This window comes from Megalobrama amblycephala, linkage group LG12 (genome assembly GCF_018812025.1).
Source record: "Megalobrama amblycephala isolate DHTTF-2021 linkage group LG12, ASM1881202v1, whole genome shotgun sequence".
Classification (NCBI taxonomy): Eukaryota; Metazoa; Chordata; class Actinopteri; order Cypriniformes; family Xenocyprididae; genus Megalobrama; species Megalobrama amblycephala.
Window position 1 is genome coordinate 12,991,987 of NC_063055.1, and position 19,820 is coordinate 13,011,806.

The following is a 19,820-nucleotide window of genomic DNA, read 5'->3' on the forward strand; positions in this document are numbered from 1 at the left end:
CACTCAGTCTGCTAATTTTGGGTTAAGCAAAATTCTTAATGTAAGTATTTGCTTTGGCCTCATGTCATTCCACACCCGTAAGACCTTTGTTCATTTTCAGGACACAAATTAAGATATTTTTGATGAACCCAGAAGTGCTGCATTGTGTTCACTATGTCAACAGTGTAGGAGAATGACAGGGAAGAGAAGAAATTATTATATAAAGTCATTATTTTTGTTTGTTTTTTGAGCACAAAAAGTATTCTCATCGCTTCATAACATTAAGGTTGAACGACATGGACTATTTTAATGATGTCTTTACTCTCTTTCTGGGTCTTTAAAGTGGTAATTAAATTGTTGTCTATGGAGGAATCCGAGAGCTCTCGGATTTTATCAAAAATATCTTAATTTGTGTTCCGAAGATGAACGATGGTCTTACTGGTTTGGAACGAAATGAGGGTGAGTAATTCATGACAGAAATTTCAATTTTTGGGTGAACTAACCCTTTAAACCTTCAGAATTGACCATAATTTTACTGTTTAACCTGTGCTGGAGTATCAGAGGTCAGGAGCACTGAACTGGAATCGGCTTTGAGAACCAGGAGCAGCATAGGATGAAAAGGAATCGGATCCCAGATGAGTCCTTCTGTTTTTGAGCTGCATTATGAACGCCGGTCCATATGGCAGGGAACCGGTATGTGCTCAGACCAAGCCAACTCTCTCACCCTCTGCTGTTCTTCTTCCTGTGCTCTGTCAATCTTATTGTCCTAATTCAGTTCAACATGCTTTTCTTGGCATTGACATGTCAGGCGCATGCTTTTCTCTCTCTCCTTTTCCACCTTGTTTTAGTGTATCACCCTATTCTAGCTTATAATACGTCTGGTTTGATTTTTGTACCTAGATACCTTCCCTTGCTCACTTTCTTTCTTTCTCAGTCATTCTATTTGTACCCTCTCTATAAAAAAGAGCCTGAGACGAGAGAAAGAAAGAGGGAGAAAGGTCACTCTCGGGTGAGTGATATCACCCCTCCCAAGGCCTATACCATATGCACACATTCAGTACAGGCACTCTTTTGCCATGCATATTTGCAAATTAGTAGATACAGTTTTTTTTTAAAGATAACAAAAGAAGTAGAAATTAATTTTATTTTAACAGCATGTTTATGTGAAATAATTATCTTTAGTTATATTCCTGTATGGCATCTACTGTACATGTGTACCTGCATATAGCATATGTGTGAGTGTATGTGAGTGTCAGCTCTTTGTGTTGACACAGCAGTAATTTAAAGAGCCAGTCCGGCAAATGAATGAATGAATGAGTGTGTGTGTGTGTGTGTGTGTGTGTGTGTGTGTGTGTGTGTGTGTGTGTGTGTGTGTGTGTGTGTGTGTGTGTGTGTGTGTGTGTGTGTGTGTGTGTGTACGTGTGAAGGGGATCCTGTTGAGAGTATTTGTGTACACAGATGCAGATCGAGGAGAAAGAGGGGAGAGTAAGAGAGAGAGAGAAAGAAAAAGAGAGAGAGGAGATTGGCCAATGTGTTAGTGTGGAGAGGGCAATCGAGGGGATCGTCTTCCCCGCTGGCCCTTGCCTGGCCCCAGCCGTGGTTCTCCAGGGGTCCCTCAGTTCCTTAGGAAAAACATTTCAGCCCCTCTCACCTCTGAACCCAGCCCTCGGCCTGTTTATCTTGGCTGTGCTGCCTGACAGCTTTACTGATGTTACATATAGCCACACAGGGATTGAAGGAAAGGGAGATAGAGAGGGAGAGACAAAGAAAGACAGAGTGAGAGAAGAGGGGAAGAAAGTAGGAGACAGAGTTGGTTTACCCAGATCCTAATCGCCATGTTTTGGAGCCTTTTTTGGTGGTCTCGTTCAGCACAACTCATTTGTGATTCTGGAGTACAACTGGGGGGAAAAAAGTAGAAAGCGGAGAGGGGGAGTTGAGAATAAAAGTGGGAGTCGCCCTTATGCTGACTTGCATAGAATTAAGATCAAATATACATGAGACCAAGTCTTGATGTTTAGTAAAACAAATGCTTGAACGGATAGTTTACCCATAAATGAAAATTCTAGATATATATTTGGAAGAATGTTAGTAATCAAGAAGATCATTTTCATTTTTGGTGTGTGAAGGTATATGCAGGTACACATGTACAACATTCTTCCTAATATATTCCTTTGTGTTCAGAAGAACAAAGAAATTTATACAGGTTTCGAACAACTTGAGGGTGAGTAAATGATGACAGAATTTTCATTTTTGGGTGAAATATCCCTTTAAAGAAGCAATTCAAGGTGTTGATATTTGTATCATTTAGTCATTTTCTGTCAGTAAAGTTAAAGGAATCGATAACAGGTTAGAGAAGGAGGTACCTGATCATTTAGACTGTATTCCATTTTCATCTGCACAAGCATGAATTCACTATTTCATCTATTTTCTAAATGCATATGAATAAACTTATTGTGAAAAATTCATCCATGCAGATATGCTACTTTCTAACTTTTTTTTACCATGTCATTTTGAATCAAAATGTCATAACTTGATCTTCCGGTAAAATGACAGACTTCTCTCTGATGACGTATGCAGGACTTCTCCAAACATTTAGTCTGCTTAAACACCGCCCCTTTCTTACAATCAACTTCTACTAATTGCAATCGACGCTACTTCCGGTACATTGCGACTTTAATACTTTTAAACACTGACTGTGTTTGTGGCAGGTCTGTGTGCCATTCAGTTCTCAGTTGTCTTGAGAATGCATTTTAAATTCCAGTTGAGAACCTCAATTTAAATTGAGGTAGCCAACAATTCTTAAAAATAATTGAAAATCATTTTTAACTAGAAAAACTTGTAATGTTGGCATGACAAAGCTTAGTTTGAAAGTTTTGAAAAAAGTTTTAAAACCCTTAAAGTTTGAAGGTTTGATAGATACTTTTTTGCAGTTTAGTAATTTCCTTTTGTCATTCTACATAATTCAACTTCCTATGGAGTGTGGCCAAAGCAAATACTTACATTAAGAATTTTGCTTAACCCAAAATTAGCAGACTGAGTGAAATTCTCCACTGGATTTGAAAACATTTGACTCAATCAAATGGAAGGCATTTAGAATATTTCCTTTTTTTTTTTTTTTTTTTGTTCCAAGTTACAAAATAGATCTTGTATGTTTACATAGAGAAAGAGATTGTTCTTGTCCCAAGAACTGAATAGTTCCTAAATAATCTGTAATATGTCTACCCAGAAAAATGCATTTTTGGTTTGCTTGTGTTTGAAATGGTTATTTTGAGTGGATTTAATGGTGTTACATGATGGTTTTGATGTGGTTTGGTATGATAATGTTTATGATGATGTTTGATTATACTCTCATTTGTTTGGTATGATTATGTTCAGTTTGAAGGTGCTTAGATCAGTCTGGTATGATGGTGTTTCATTTGGCAGTTTATGGTAGTATGATGGTGTAACGTGATGTTGTACAGCTTGGATTTGTCTTGGGGTGTGTTCAGTTCTTCAAGGCATTGTTGCTTATCCAGCTGGACAAGCTGTAATAACACAAACACAACTTAGCACAGCACTGCAGGTTGTATTAGCCCAGATCATGTTTCCCACAGCACACAACCTGACTTGTTGGTGGGGGGACTACACCACAATTACTACGGTGATTAATCACCTGAGACAGTGCCTTAACAGATGTGTTTGTTTGTAAAAATGTTTGCTTGTCTTATTAGCCCCAGTGGTCACCCATGCAAATCACACCCCAGTGTGTCTCCTGTCTAAACTGCTGTTGCTCTTGCATGGTTGTGATAATACAAAGTGGCATTGTTGTTTGGGCATTATTCATTGAATGTTGAAATCCAGTGGGTTAGCAGATTAGTGGATCCATAAGGGACTGTATGGGTGTAAAAACATCCAGTGCATGAATGTGACAAAATCCAGACCGTAGTTTTCATCCCCTTCACTAAAATTCCAAACCAGAAAAACATGGTGGCATGTGTACCACTGACAAAAGCAGTTTTCTAATGTTTACAGACTACATGAGTTCAGTCGAAGTTTAAGACATTATCCATGCTACTATAAAACATCCTGTATTATTCTTTATGACATCATCTTTTTTCTCATAAAATTCTATAGTGTACTTTCTGACATCATTCACTCTTTTCCATCCTTTTTCACAACATTCTATAGCACGGCAAGGCAACTCTATAGGGCTTTTAACCCTGGGATGTCGTCGTTCTTTTAACCCCAGGTAAGGTAACGTAAAGTAACCCTAACCCTACCCCTAACCCTAATTTAGAAGTGGGGTTAGCACTGCTTTTTACCTGGAGTTATGAAACCCTGCTCCGGAGCAGGGCTAGCACCGCTTTTGCGGTGTGAACCCTGCATTGCAGTGCCAAACTTGTACAGTATAAAATGATGAGGGGTTAGAATGTTACAGCTAGACTGTTAACAACAGACAACCAATCGCATACTCATATATTTGCCTGCTTTAGACAATGACACCGACACTGCAAATATGAAAATAATAACGTTAACCCAGGGTTTTGGAATGTACAATGTGAAATGTCAGTTTATGAATACCCAGGATTAATTGTTAATCCCAGGTAAATTATGAGCAGTGTTAAACGTGAAGCAAGATAACCCAGGATTCCATTTACCTGGGGTTTAGAATGACCCAGGGTTAACTATTTCAAGTGTGAAAAGCCCTTCTGGCCCTCCAGGTCCACTGTCCTGCAAAGTTTAGCTCCAACCCTGACTATCTATCTATCTATCTATCTATCTATCTATCTATCTATCTATCTATCTATCTATCTATCTATCTATCTATCTATCTATCTATCTATCTATCTATCTATCTATCTATCTATCTATCTATCTATCTATCTATCTATCTATCTATCTATCTATCTATCTATCTATCTATCTATCTATCTATCTATCTATCTATCTATCTATCTATCTATCTATCTATCTATCTATCTATCTATCTATCTATCTATCTATCTATCTATCTATCTATCTATCTATCTATCTATCTATCTATCTATCTATCTATCTATCTATCTATCTATCTATCTATCTATCTATCTATCTATCTATCTATCTATCTATCTATCTATCTATCTATCTATCTATCTATCTATCTATCTATCTATCTATCTATCTATCTATCTATCTATCTATCTATCTATCTATCTATCTATCTATCTATCTATCTATCTATCTATCTATCTATCTATCTATCTATCTATCTATCTATCTATCTATCTATCTATCTATCTATCTATCTATCTATCTATCTATCTATCTATCTATCTATCTATCTATCTATCTATCTATCTATCTATCTATCTATCTATCTATCTATCTATCTATCTATCTATCTATCTATCTATCTATCTATCTATCTATCTATCTATCTATCTATCTATCTATCTATCTATCTATCTATCTATCTATCTATCTATCTATCTATCTATCTATCTATCTATCTATCTATCTATCTATCTATCTATCTATCTATCTATCTATCTATCTATCTATCTATCTATCTATCTATCTATCTATCTATCTATCTATCTATCTATCTATCTATCTATCTATCTATCTATCTATCTATCTATCTATCTATCTATCTATCTATCTATCTATCTATCTATCTATCTATCTATCTATCTATCTATCTATCTATCTATCTATCTATCTATCTATCTATCTATCTATCTATCTATCTATCTATCTATCTATCTAATCATCTGTCTGTCATTTTTAAAATATATTACCTAAAATAGCAGGAAATTCAATTGTTTGAATTTCATTAATTTCTTTTCTAAATGCTGAATTATAGAAAATAATATGTATTCAGAAGATGATTGTGCAGTCTAATTAGAAGGATGGGCAACACTTTATTTTAGTGTCCTTGTTACACGTTATATAGTTACAGTAGTAGTAATACATATAAATTATGCATAATTACACGTAAATAACAATAAAACAAACCCTAATCCTAACCCTAAGCCAGTAGTATGTAGTTAATTGTTATTACGCAGTACTTACATGTATAATTACACTGTAAGACAGACACTGACTAAAAATTAAGTGTAAACGACAGATGGTTTAAGCAGTCTTGATAGACTGTAGTTGTAAAGAAAAATAGCAAATTTGCTATTTTTTTAGATTTTTTTTTTTAAATATTTTTTTTTTTACAAATGCTATTTTTCCCCAGTCATATCATAACATAATTATCTTTTAATTTAATATTTGTATTTTGTTATATTTATATTGTTTAATATTTTGTTAACTTTTCTGTTCTCCCTTTCTCTCTTTCTCACCCACACACACATGAAATATTTTGTAGTATATTTTCCATGAGATCATCCTTCCTCTCAGGAAGAATTCCAGCCATACTTTAGCACCACACTTTTTACATTCATTTTGCAAAATCTGGGAACATAATTGTACCCTTTTTTAAAACATCATTCACATCATTCTCACATTGTGTAGTATATTTAGTGAAAACAGCTATAACCTACGGCGTAAGTTATAGCGTCATCCGTCCTCTCCTTCTGTTCTGTCTGCCATCTCTGTGGAAACAGCGCTCTACAGTACAACAGCTGTGAGAACAGAGGTTGTAAGGGTCAGTCACAGGCTGAGAGAAAGATCTGTGTAGGCCTGTCAGTAGTTACATAGATTTTAACATCTGGCATGGCCCTAGAGAGAGAGAGGGCAGAGAGAGAGAGAGTTAAAGCGCTCTATGTCATGCATTGACAGCCTAACCCTGACTGACCTTTGACTACTGCTGTCCTTCACTCTCTACCAAACCAGGACATTAGACAGCCGTGGAATCTCCCTTTCACCTTTACTCTCTCTAGATCTGTTCTCAGAAAAAGTGTTAGTTGTTTTAAAGCTATGTTTAAATATTATGGGGTATCTGAGTGAAAATGATATGTTCAGTTTAGCCCACACTGCTATATATACATTATTTGTTTTAGACTTTGGATGCATGATGAATTATTTAGCTATGGTTGGGCATGGTTTTGGAACATTAGTAATGACTTTGAGGGCTTTAATGTTGTCATAGAATAAAGTGCTGCAGCTCACAAAACATAAGTATTACTAGGGATAGGAACTGATTCCATTAAAAATACCAGAGGTGCAATGATGTCCAATTGCGTTAACGGTTTTCGCATGTGTACTCTTCCCCCGATGCAGACAGAATTACTTTTATGAGATGGTTTGTTTTAGTGAATCATTCTTACAATGCAACCAGTTTAATCAGATTGCCAGATTTTAAATAATTTACAGATATTAATAGAATTATTAATGCAATCGTTAAGGAAAAGCAATTGTTATGACAATCAAAAGTGGAACCATTAAATTCTCATCCCTATGTATGATGCAAATTCTTCTGCACATTCTTTAAGAAATCAGCTGTTGTCACCATATACTGAAGTTTCATGTGCTCACCCTGGACTTGTTTGGTGTGGTTACACCAGATATGCCTATTCATTTTGGTTTCTTGTTTATTTCCTTTGTCCAGGACTGTGCTTTGCTATGATACAGAATCCCAGGCCATCATGCTCAAACATAGAGACTATTATTATTAGATGAGCTGAGCCGTTTGGTGGATGTTTGCATTGGTGTTTTGTCTCAGGGGTGTTAGAGTGGCAGCAGTTAGACCCGACCCGTCTGGATACCTCCTTTCCCATGAGCACCAATGCTGTTTGTTTGGTTTATGTCAAGTTTATACTAAACTGCATCCGATCTGGCATAATAACGTGTGTTCCACATTAGGTATTGGGAGCTGGGACTCTACAGAGAGAAAAAGAGGACGGAAAGAGTGTGAACAAGGCAGGAACATTAAAAAAATGTGGGGGAAAACATAGAGGTAAAATAATCTGATCAGAAAACTGATTATGAGTTAAATAAAGAATATGCGATTAAGGAAAAGGAATCTTTTTCCTGAAGCATGCTGAGCATGGACACCCCGCTTACAAACGCCAACTGGCCTAGAAGTGATAGATGAGCTGAAGGAAGGAATTGAAGGGAAGAGAGGAGGGTGGTAGGGCACAAGAAAGGGTTGAGGAAGAGGGAGCCCAAGAAAGAGTGAGAGGGCATTCTGAGGCCATCATGACCAGACGGAGAGAGATAGAGATGGGGATGAAAAAAAGAGCAAAATTACAAATTTGATAAAGGATTTCTCAATAATAAGTGCCATATTGAGAACAGGGCTATCTGGACCGGCACATCTGCAGAATCCATTACAGGGTGTGCAGTGCATTCATGTGTTTTTTCTGCCTGGCTGGCCCAAGACCGTGCAGCAAAGCTGAGCTCAGGTTTCGCCTGTGTGCGGCGGGGGGCCGTCTCCTGTTGACGCGTGATGATTTAGTCAGGTGTGAGCGTGCACTTTCCAATTTGGGGGGAAATAAATTAGAAGTGATTTTTTATGAGGACTGTGTCCCAGTTCCCTGCCTTGCAGTCCACCCCTACTGTGCACTGTCAGCCCAACTGATGTGTTTATAAAGAGCGCTGAGGCCGGACCTCCGGGCCCTTGCTATAGCTCACACACACACTTACTCAAACTCATAGACTTTGTTTGCAAACATACATGCACACATTTAATGTTGAATACATACAGTATACATATTTGTATAAAAATACCAGGGTCCAAAAGTCACATTGAATATTTGGGTTTCAAAATCTAAATTAAATTTGAAAAGAAACAGAAAGTTTCAGGATTTTAAATGTTTAAAATAATTACTATGACTAATTGCTAAAACTCTTCACTATTTCTAGGTCATCAATTAAAGGTGCTCTAAGCGATCCTGGGTGGAGTAACTTCCTGTTGACGTTTGAAGTGTTGTCAAACAAAACAGAGGCTAGTTAGACCCTACGCCCCCCGCTTCCTGAAACAGTCATGAATGCGCATTTAAAATCATTCTTGTCGGTTATTGGCTGGAGCATGTTTATTATGTTAAGTGGTCCAGGCTGCACCAGGTAGTTTTTATTGCCGTTTTTGGTGCTTGTGGCGACTACAGAGGCCGCATTTTTTTACAGTGTGTTCAGTGGACAGGCAGCTAGCGGATAGTGAGGAGATGTTTGCTGTATGTGACAAAAAATGTTTTGGCCTAAAAATGCGTGACATCGCTTAGAGCACCTTTAAATGTACAAATTTGTGAAATTTCAACTCTTATGTAAAAGTTGTATTAAAGCAAAAAGGGGGCAAGCCCAAATACTGGATTTTCTCCAATTCATGTACATTTTTTCATTTAACTTTTCATATGCTGATTTTTTTTATAGAACCAGTTTCACTATATACAGGTGATTCTCATGTCTGGGTCAAATTTCACCCCAAAATCAAAAGACAAAAATAATAAACAAAATTCTGCTTAAAGAAAATTAAGATATTTTCAAGACAGAGAGAGAGTTATTGTATTGAGAAAAATATAATTCTCATTACCATAATGTGAAAAAAACAAACAAATTTAAAGTGAAAAGTATTTCTATTTATAGTGGTGATAGTTGTTGTATTGCCTTTATTTATGCTGATTTTGATTTAAAAAATCATCGACTTACGTTTTTAATTTAACGAGAATCATCAAGTATAGAGAGGGAAAACTTACTGGCATTACGGTAATTAGAATGTGTGGGAAATGTGCTTAATTGTCATGAAAATAAAAATGATGTTTGATGTTTCAACTGTGTTGACCATTTTCTGATAATGTTCCTTAATAGGTTACATTGTCTTTAAGCAATATGTAATTTCTTTCTTATTTTTACTTCCTTTTTTTTTTTGATTTTGAGGTGAAGTTTGAGTTGGACGTGTTTTTCACCCACACATACGCTGCTTGTGTTTGTGCTCGGCAAAGTGCTGTCACACAGAGAATTTTGTACATTAAGGTGAAGCTATGATTGTACTATCAAAGCTGGCAAAGGAAAAGAATATTTTCCCTCACTCTTCTTTTTCCCCTGTGCTGCTTGAAGACTAATATTTTTGCAGAGGAGGCTGCAGTGAGTGGGCTGTGCTGAAGGAAGCGCCCTGACTGAGCTCTACAGGAGGCTGTGCTCAGGAAACCCAAACCCTCAGTGACCTCTGACCTTTGCTACCGCTGCAACATCTGCACCAGAGAGCGAAAGAGAGAGGAAAGGAGGAAGGGACAAAGAAAGAGAGGAACAGACACTGACGTACAGTGTGGATGGAGAAGGAAAATTATGAAAAGCAAGTCCCATCGGACTAGGTGCTAAGGTTTGGTTTGTGTGTTTAGAAAGTGAAAGATGGTAATCTGTACTATTACTGTAATCTTTTGACAGCAGTGGTGTTAATGACAAAGCCAGATCACAACAGCAGCGGCAGGAAACAAGCTCTCCTAACCATCAAGAGAACAGCAGTCTCACTCTTCTGAGGGTCTGCAGGACTTCGAGACTTGTGCCAGGTTCACACTGCAACAACAGTAGCCCACTGATAATGGTGGAAACACTGAATAGCCTTTATAAAAGACTAATGTACATATCTTCCTGAGACCCAAGCATACACTTTTGTCCACTGTAGTGGACATTATATTTTAGCAGATTCCTCTGACACTGTACATGTCAACGTTTTAAGTCTAGATGTCCTGTAAAGCACATTCAAAGTTTTCAGTGATACCAAATGTTTGGAGGCTTCACAATGACTCCCTCTGCTTGGTTTTTAAAAATGACTGACATTGATTGAATGATCAAATTTAGCACTCTTATAGAAATCATTTAAATATGACTAAGTTTGTTTGTCATAAATCAACATCTCAGGAAATTGTTATGGGGTTTCAGATCAGAATATGACTTTCTGTTACGAAACAGGACATAAATTTTTATACGTCCACTGTAGTGGACTCCAGGACTTAAAGCATGTAAATCAGGCATTTTGGGAGACACAACAAGTGAATAGGGAAAAAAATGATATATCAATATTTCTATGAAATATTAGATATTTTTATAAAAACAGATATTATTACTCCCATTATTACACTTCTTTTTCATTACATGTTGCCCCAAGAACACATTAATATGCAAATTAGATACAATGTATAAATGCATTGTATAGAATGGGACTACCCATTCATGGCCATTTTACACACATATCACATAAAGTAAAATAGTATGTCAAATCATTCTATTATATATTTCATAACATAGTTGAGAATCATTATACAATGTTTGGTTAAAGAAAATCCTGAAACCTAAAAACTGATCGCTGAATGAAAAAAAAAATCCATTGTTTTTGCCTATACTTATCCTTTTTGAATAATAGTCCTGATGTCCACTACAGTAACATTACACTACATTAACACTACATAACTTATGAATAAAATATATATATTTTTTTATTTGTTTCTTATGCTCCATACAATGTAATGACAATAATAATAATAAAAAAAAAAATCACAAAACTTTTTTTTCCCTGCTTCTCATGAGGATATACAAAAACACCTTCCCTTCTCTCCCCTATACCTCTTGAAATCCTCAATGTATAGATATGTCTTCTATACTTGATATTTAATGGACATGCAGTTGACACCCCATAGCTGCCATCAGGGGAGCGGCAAGAGAACGGGGTTCAAAGTCTCACCTTTACGAGCTGATATAACATGACTGGGAGTGGCAGAGAATATGGGAAGAATAGATAGTCTAAGAAGAGGAAGTGGGCAGTGAATTTTTTTTTCCAGCTCATGCTCCAGGCTGGGTGAGGGGCAGTAATGATGGGCTGGGTGGTCAGAAGATCTGTGTGTAAGTGCAGAAAATCTCATGGGCATAATCGCAGGACTCTAAAATTTCTCTTACTTCAGCTTTATCTTCTTTTTGACCACTTTTGCTCAGTTTTATACACGCCTCCATGTTTGCATTTATGCAGCCTAAGTTGGCTGTCTCTGTTTGGGTTTTTACTTTGTGAGGTCCCGAGAGAACAGTAGTCCGAGGGAAATGTTTCAAAAATCATGTGCTTTAACACGTCCCAAAATACCCAACAGCCCTTTGAGCCAATTTGTTCCATTTCAGTGCGCTATTCACTAAGCATACATATAATGCTGTGTTTTTTCTTGTCCGGTGCTCTTCGGCAATATCAAGCGTAGAGATGCACAGCAGTGTTTGGGAACTGAGCGGGTGTTGAAATCTGCTGAGTGGTATTGTTAACAGAGCTCACAGGTCAGTCTGTTGCTCGGCCTGACTCTGGGGCCCACTCGAAATGTCAAATCTGATTGGCATGATTGGCTATGGCGCTGTGGGAAGCGTCCTGCCTCGATCCAACGGAGAAAGCTGTCAGCAGATAGGGAGAAACCCAAACACAGCCGGCCACGAAGCTCGACCGTACCTCCAAACCCAACACTAACGGTAAAAAATAAGGTTTAGATGAGTTCTCTTTAGCTTGCTCCTGTGGCTTTCTCTTCATTTCTTTCTGTCCAGCGCCCTTGCTCTTCACCCGAACACTTACTATACTTGATTTCTAAAAACAAATCCATACAGCACGTTTGAATTAGCAACATCTATTCAATAACAATGATGTAATCCATTTATACTCAGGAATCCGGCTTTAATGCAGCAATGGAACGCTGGAATGCTGCAGAAAAACAAACGCGGCGTAGAAAAATAGACAAACCGGGATAATGGTAGGCAGAGAGGAAGAAAGCACATGAGAGAAAGAAAGAGACCCTCAGAGACAGAACATTCATCTTAGATGGAATGGTGAGAGCATGAAAGAATTGCTAATGTGTGTTGTTTTCTATCACTGCCAGATCTCATGAGGTATTTTGGTCTTTTTTGGCGCTTTTATTTAGGAGACAGAAGGCAGAAAGGACAGGAAATTATGGGGAAGGAGGATAGAATCAAGAACAGTACCATATCCCAAGCCAAATTTGACCTCAAGTGTCCTGTATTAGACTCCAGCTCAGTGTGTCCGAAACCAGTAGGCCACGGATCCATAAAAAAAATTTGTTTAATGAGGGCTATGAAGGTTAAGTGGGTTTGGCAGAGGGTAGAGTCACTCAACCCCTGCTCCTCCCTTTAGGGAGAAAGAAAGAGGAGCAAAAGTGTTGACAATGCTGAATTTTGTAACCTAATGCTAATACTGAATACATCATTTTTCCATGCCCACAGTCATTTCTGTTCGCTGGCTTAGTTCAGCTGCTGCTTCTCATTGTCCATGGGGCCGGCTCGCTCTCGAAACCTTAAAGGCAAATTACAAAGTCAAAGCTCCAGTCATAAATGAGCATAAGATAATATTTTTATTCTTTGGGAGGAGGTTCGAGAGGAAAATTCAGGCTCCTGTTATCTTCTCTTTGCTGTGCTGTAATGTGTTTGCCTTATTAATGGGATGGAAAGGACAGAGGTGACAAAATCATTCATGATGTCAAAGAAGGAAAATATAAACTATTGCTATGAGTGTAGACTGCCGTAGCCAAAAAATTGACATTCTACTCATGATCTAAGATAATCCCTCAAAATATAATCAGAGGAATAATAACAGACCCGACAATCTGATTAATCTGCGTTTAATCCAGGCAAAATATCTTCAGTGGATCCTGTTCAAATGGTAAACAGATGTTTTTTGTGGATGTATTCTAGTAGTTGTGAAAATCGCATGTAGTGAGGTACGGTTGTTGTATACTGAAGTTCCTAGAATGTGTTTTCAAGGACTTTTCATAGTGTCAGCGGTCAGGGCTATCTAATATTGTCAAATTACACATATATCACATGTATGTATTGAGCCACCTGGTGGACCTCATTACTGTAGCTATACACACAGAGGTGGGGAAGAGGCTATGAGCAGGTATTTACAACCTCCAGAGTGACGTGCTAGCAGCTTTAACAAGAGAACAGGAGTTAATGTTTAATTCGAAGCTGGTCAAATGGATGCTCAATTTTCTGTATTCTGATGTGATGACATGGTTATGAAACTCACACAACAAACACACTAAAAAATATAAAACAAGCAGCTCATTTTATTAGTTCTGAGGGCTAAGAAAAGTCTTGAAAAAAGGTCCTATCTTGAGTACATTACAGAAGATTCTAATGTACTATCCTCTAAAAAAGTTAGCTTAGCTACCTGGTAAAAATTGATTTATAAAACTGATATGTGTTATATTATTAAAAATTATATTTACACTATATATATATATATATATATATATATATATATATATATATATATATATATATATATATATATATATATAATTTATGTATTTATTTTTAATGTATGTGTATGTATGTATGTATATATATGTATATGTATATATAATATATAGGCTATGGGTCAAAGACATTTAGATGTCCGCATCAATATAAATTTACAAAAGCAGATTAAAGCACATTAAATGCAAGTAAAATGTCTACTTTTAATGTTTCAAATAAGTTTTGGGAGAATAAATGTCAATTTTATTTAAAAATGTATGATATTTAATTTTTGTTCAGAAAAAATAAATAAATTAATTAAACAGGACCCATTCTGATATATTGAAAAACAACAACAATTCAAAGCTATATTACATTTATTGTTTTGATGCTTGAAAACACTTTTTCGTCTTTGACCCATATTATATATATTTATATAGTCTGCATTTGGCATCCAGAAAATTATGTCAAGAAAAAGATGCAAAATATTAATAATAATAAACACGGATATTGCTTCTTGGTCATTCATCACATTGAAATGGAAGTTTAAGTGTGTTGCATTATAGGATATAATATTCCTCAATGCTTTGCTATGAATTGCACATTTTGCCAATTGTAGTAGTATGCAACAGGTATTCCATTCATACAGAAAATTTGCAAAAACAGTTTGAGTAGTATGCTATTCCAAACATAGCCATGGCTCTGAGCAGCCTCTCTGGAGTGTTCCTCATATTCAGGCCTGCTACTTACACTCCTAATGAGCAGATCGTTGTCCTCTAACGAGCCTGTAGAAGAGAAAAATGACAGCCCTGAAGATGCCTCTTCACAATGCTAACAGGATCACTCATCTCATCTCATAAGTTAGCACTTTGATTAGCTAATGAGGCAGCAATAATATTAGCTGACTTGACACAGCACTCAAGAACACAGTGATGTTAAACGTCTGGACAGTCACTGTGGAGTTATGAAAGAACCAGATATGAGAAACGTTGTTTGACTTCCGTCTGGTTCTTCAGTGATGAAACCCGGTCGTGGGTCCAGGTGTATTCTCTCATTAAACTGATCTCATTCTACCTCTTACTCTCCACTTGTCCACTCTGTACAACTTCTTCTCACACTTCATTTACAGCTTGTCTTTTCGTTGCCACCACAGAAGCAGTAACATCTCAGGCCTGGAAAAACATGGCTGCAAATGTGGTGTGTGCGTGCGTTCATGTGCCAGGCCAAGGGAAGTTAAAGCACATATTACACACTCTCGCAATCTCAAGTAGCCTTGACCTCCTGCCCAGAGTGTGGCTTCCCCACAGCTCAGCTCATACATCTTCAGACACACATACACATACATGATCACACACCACAGTACAGTTACCGAACAAGGTAATTGCCCATAGCCGGGTGGGTCTGAGGGCAAGAACAAGGTTTTACAGCACAGATGAAAATAAAATATAAGGACTTTGTGGTTCACAGTACAGTTGGAAAGACAAATATTATTTTTTACGAGGGAGCGAGAAGGCCGAGGCTAGATGTATAAAACACCTTAATGATTGAATAGCTTAAGTATTAAATCTTCCGACCTGAGCTCTGTCAGGGAGCCTATAGCATTAAATCGGACAGGATGAGGTTGAAGCGAGAGACCAACCATGTGAGTGTGACAATGAGGCCAAAGGGAGAATAAACCCTCCCAACACTTTGATTTCTGGCAGGGACACCCTCTCCGTAAATCTTTGTGTTGGACAGCTTTTGGTGGTTTAATAATTACCTGTGAATGAATAAGCTTCACTTTTTGAAGTGAACTCCGAGACTAGGGTGAAGGCATTTTTGAATGTTGCTCTTTTCTTGAAATTGAACACTTTTTAAGATTTGATGAAAAAATGAAAATATTCTACATACTTTTTGCTTTTTTAAAACCACTTAATCACTATTAAAATCAATTACAAAAATAATTAAAACAGTTATGCCTCCTTCCAGCGCAAGTAATCTTCACAAGTTGGTTTTATACACAGGATAAAATCTACAGTAATCTTTCTTAGATCATCTTACGTATCAACTCTTTTTTTATTATCTAATAACTCCTTTAAAGTCTTGTATTGCTACCCCTCTCATATACTGAAAGACATATTATTTTCAATTTCTCCCATGATTATTTAACATATGGCACGTTACATTATTTCTCTATTTCTTTTTTCTAATGCTTAACATTATGGTTTATGTTAAATTAAAAAGATACATATTCGAAACAAAAGATTTGTAAAAGCTTCGAAGCAGTGTTTTGAAATCGGCCATAACTAGCTATTGTTGAAAAGTCGTTATTTTGTTTTTTTGACGTACAAAAAGTATTCTCGTCGCTTTATAATTTTAAGGTAGAACCACCGTAGTCACATGAGCTGTTTTAAATATGTCTTTAGTACCTTTCTGGATCTTGAGAGATTCAGTGATATTGCTGGCAATAGAGGCCTCATTGAGCCATTGGATTTCATCAAAAATATCTTAATTTGTGTTGCGAAGATGAACGAAGGTCTTATGGGTGTGGAATGACATGAGGGTGAGTAATTAATTACATTACTTCATATTTGGGTGAACTAACCCTTTAATTTATAATAGGCTACATAAGGTTCATTTATAGAACTTTAAATTTTGTATAAATTATTGTTTTTTATTATTAGTTTATGATAGCAAATGACTAATATTAACTGTTAATTTAGCATTATACTATACTAACTTAATAATATAACTTAATAATCAAATTTCCTTTTACAAATATTCATACTTATTTTTTTTAAAGCTAACTTAAACAACATAAAACCAACCAAATGAAGTTGAAATTTCAGTATATTTAATTGCTTGCATTTCTGAAACTTGTTGTAACCTTCCCATAAACAGACTAAACAGAGAGTTTATTGAGTAAAATTAAATAAAAACTAAATATGAATGAATAAATGTCACTGAAACTAAAACATTTTAGTCAAAAGGTTCTTGACACAGTAGTTTTTCTGCAGTGTCGACCATGTTAGGCCATTAGGGACTACAGGTGGAAAGATATGATTAAACATCCAGAGAAGGATTTGGTGTACTTGTGAGTCCACAGGGCAGATGAATCATGATTATGTTAGTTTTATCAGGCTAATTTTTTTCTATGGTTGTTAACTTTATTTTTTCTTCTATTTTTTTGTTCTTTCCTACCTTATTTACTATGCCAACAACTGAAAGGAAAGTTGTGAATACATAATCTAAATTTTGTTATTTTGCTTTGCGAGTTACAGTATATTTTGAGTTGTGGTATTGGGCTGGTTTTGCATCTGGCAACCCTGCTGGACAGGATGAGAAAGTACCCACCATGTGACGAATTCTAAATAGCATACTTTGACCATTTCTGCCAAATAAAGATATATCTTTTTCATATCAAGATATTTTTCATGTAAATAGTTTTTCAGCCAGTATAGTCAAAGGCTAGACTTAAACCGGATCCACCCTTGTCTGTTGCATTTGGATGAAGTAACAGCATCAACCATGGTAACAAATGAGTCCCGCCCAAACATCTACCGCTTTCTCATCTCTAACCTGACCTTGAGAACAAATTTCCGCCCTCACCTTGGCTATACTTTCTTTCCACGACTCCTGCCGAGGAATCACGTTATTTGGTCAAACATTCTTGTGGTTTGCAGACAGCGACGGTGCGCATGTTTGGACGGTACAATATACAACTCAGATGGAGAAGATCAAAGACAATTGAAGAAAGGATCTCAGAAGTCCGAGCCAAGGCTCATTACCGGTATACACATCCTGCTCCGGAATGTTAACACGGAGGGTGGCTGTGTCAAATTCTCCACATATGCTTGTCGCGGTTCAGTTACTTTTTAAAGCGAGATACCGTTATTAAAAACTTTGGTTACGTTACCTAAGGCGATGGTGATGAATATGCTAATATACTGGCATACCAGAGAAATGATTCGTCTTGAATATGTATTTTACCCCTCGGGCGGCAGACGAGGTCCATTCACTGAGGCGCGCGTGCGCATTTCTTGAAGCCCTCAGATTCCGCGCGCATTTTCTCAGGCGCGGCCTGTGATGCAAACACGCGAGCTATTTCAACCTGCGTCTCCTCAGCGACAGTGTGTGGAAAGCCAAGATTAGCAAAGGCAGCGGGGGTACGTTTGATTTAAATGTGACAGAAAGCAAAAAAAATCAAAGGAGAGCTGTGTTCACAAGTGGCAAAACCTCAGCGGTTCGCCTCTTTTATGCCTTTATCTATCCCTCTTTCTCCGTCTGCCTCATCCACATTCTCTTTCAGTCTCAGTCTCTTTTTCTCTCCAGCTGCAGCCCTGATGGCAGGACTTCCTCCTGGTAGCCATTATAGTATGTGTGTCTCTGGGTGGTCCGGCCTCAGTTCCACAGCTCTAATAGTTTTCTACTGGTGTAGCCCTTGCAAGGCCCAAGGGCGTAGAGAAAGAGAGAGAGAAAGAGAAAGACAGAGGGCAGTTTGTCTAATAAAACCCTTGTCCAGACCGCTGTATGTCCCTCTTAGCACTTCCTGGACACTGCCCCCTGCCAACCCCAACCACCTCCTGTGCTCCACCTCTAATGGGACACAGCTGGAATCCCCTATTACTTTCTTTCTTTGTATCCATTTTGCTCTACCCATCCTTCCTCCATCACTCCTTTTCCTCTTTTTATCCGGCATGCTGCCGTGCGGCCGCTTCTCTCTTATGCTCTCCGCTCTGTTTGTCTTTTTCAGTCCCCTTAGTGCTCGGGGACAGATGTATGGCTGGATGAGCGTGGACTGACTGGGTCTGGTTCTGTGATGTGGCGTGAGTCAGGATGTGAGGGGCTGCAGAGAGGATAATGCTCATTTACACACACCCTACGGCCCTCGGGCCCTGCCTTCCACTGTGTGTGTATGTGTGTTCACACATCAGTCCGTTTCAGCACCACACAAGCACACATTCTCTCTCTTGTTCTCCTCCAAACATCCTCCTCCACCGTGTGGCCAGTAACAGCTCCAGTGTGGGGAACATTTGTTCTACAGATACTCAATGGAAGAGGGCGGTGCTGAGAATCGCTTTAGGATTTTACAGTACGAAGGCTGCAAAACAAACAAAGCAGAGAGTTTTATGCAGCCTGGCTGCCTATTAAAACCCACACCCCAACATGTGATCCCAGGACGGCTCTGTCAGCCAGATCTCGAGGTGACGTTTGTACATGCTTTTGGCAGAACGTGATGTCTTTACATCTTCGACAGCTTGTTCTGTGTGATGTGCAGCACGTGGGTGGGCAGATACGTGGTTTCTAATCACAGATGTCACTGTAAAAGTGAAGACTCTCAGTAGATCAAACTGTTGGAGTGGGGAGGGGGTGGATGGCAAGAGAGTTTCTGTGAAAAAGGCAATCTAGGGTTTTTAACTCTAGGGTTTGACTGTGCAGAGGGTGGCAGAAATTAGAGCAGAAAGAGCAGAAGAATTTAAAAGGGAAGTAAATTAAAGAGAAGCAGGAGTTAGAAATGCTGATTTGGTCCAAAACAAGTAGAGAAAAGAGGGCGAGGTGGAAATATCACAGAGCTGTTTTTTTTTTTTTTTTTTTAAACACAATGGGTTTCATTCTTCATGCATATATATATACACTCTAAAAAATGCTGGGTTAAATATGGACAAACCCAGGGACTGGGCTGTTTTCACCCAGCCATTTTTTTTTCAACCAATTTTGGATTATTATTATTTATTTTTTTT

The 19,820-nt window shown here is 37.6% G+C and overlaps 1 long non-coding RNA gene across 1 annotated transcript; it reads left to right on the plus strand.

The window, feature by feature from the left end:
- The first annotated feature begins 423 nt into the window (after positions 1-423).
- LOC125279973 lies at positions 424-11,327 on the plus strand. Its single transcript, XR_007187498.1, has 3 exons — positions 424-672; positions 9,943-10,143; positions 10,270-11,327. It is a non-coding gene; the product is annotated as an uncharacterized LOC125279973 (long non-coding RNA).
- Positions 11,328-19,820: the final 8,493 nt, after the last annotated feature.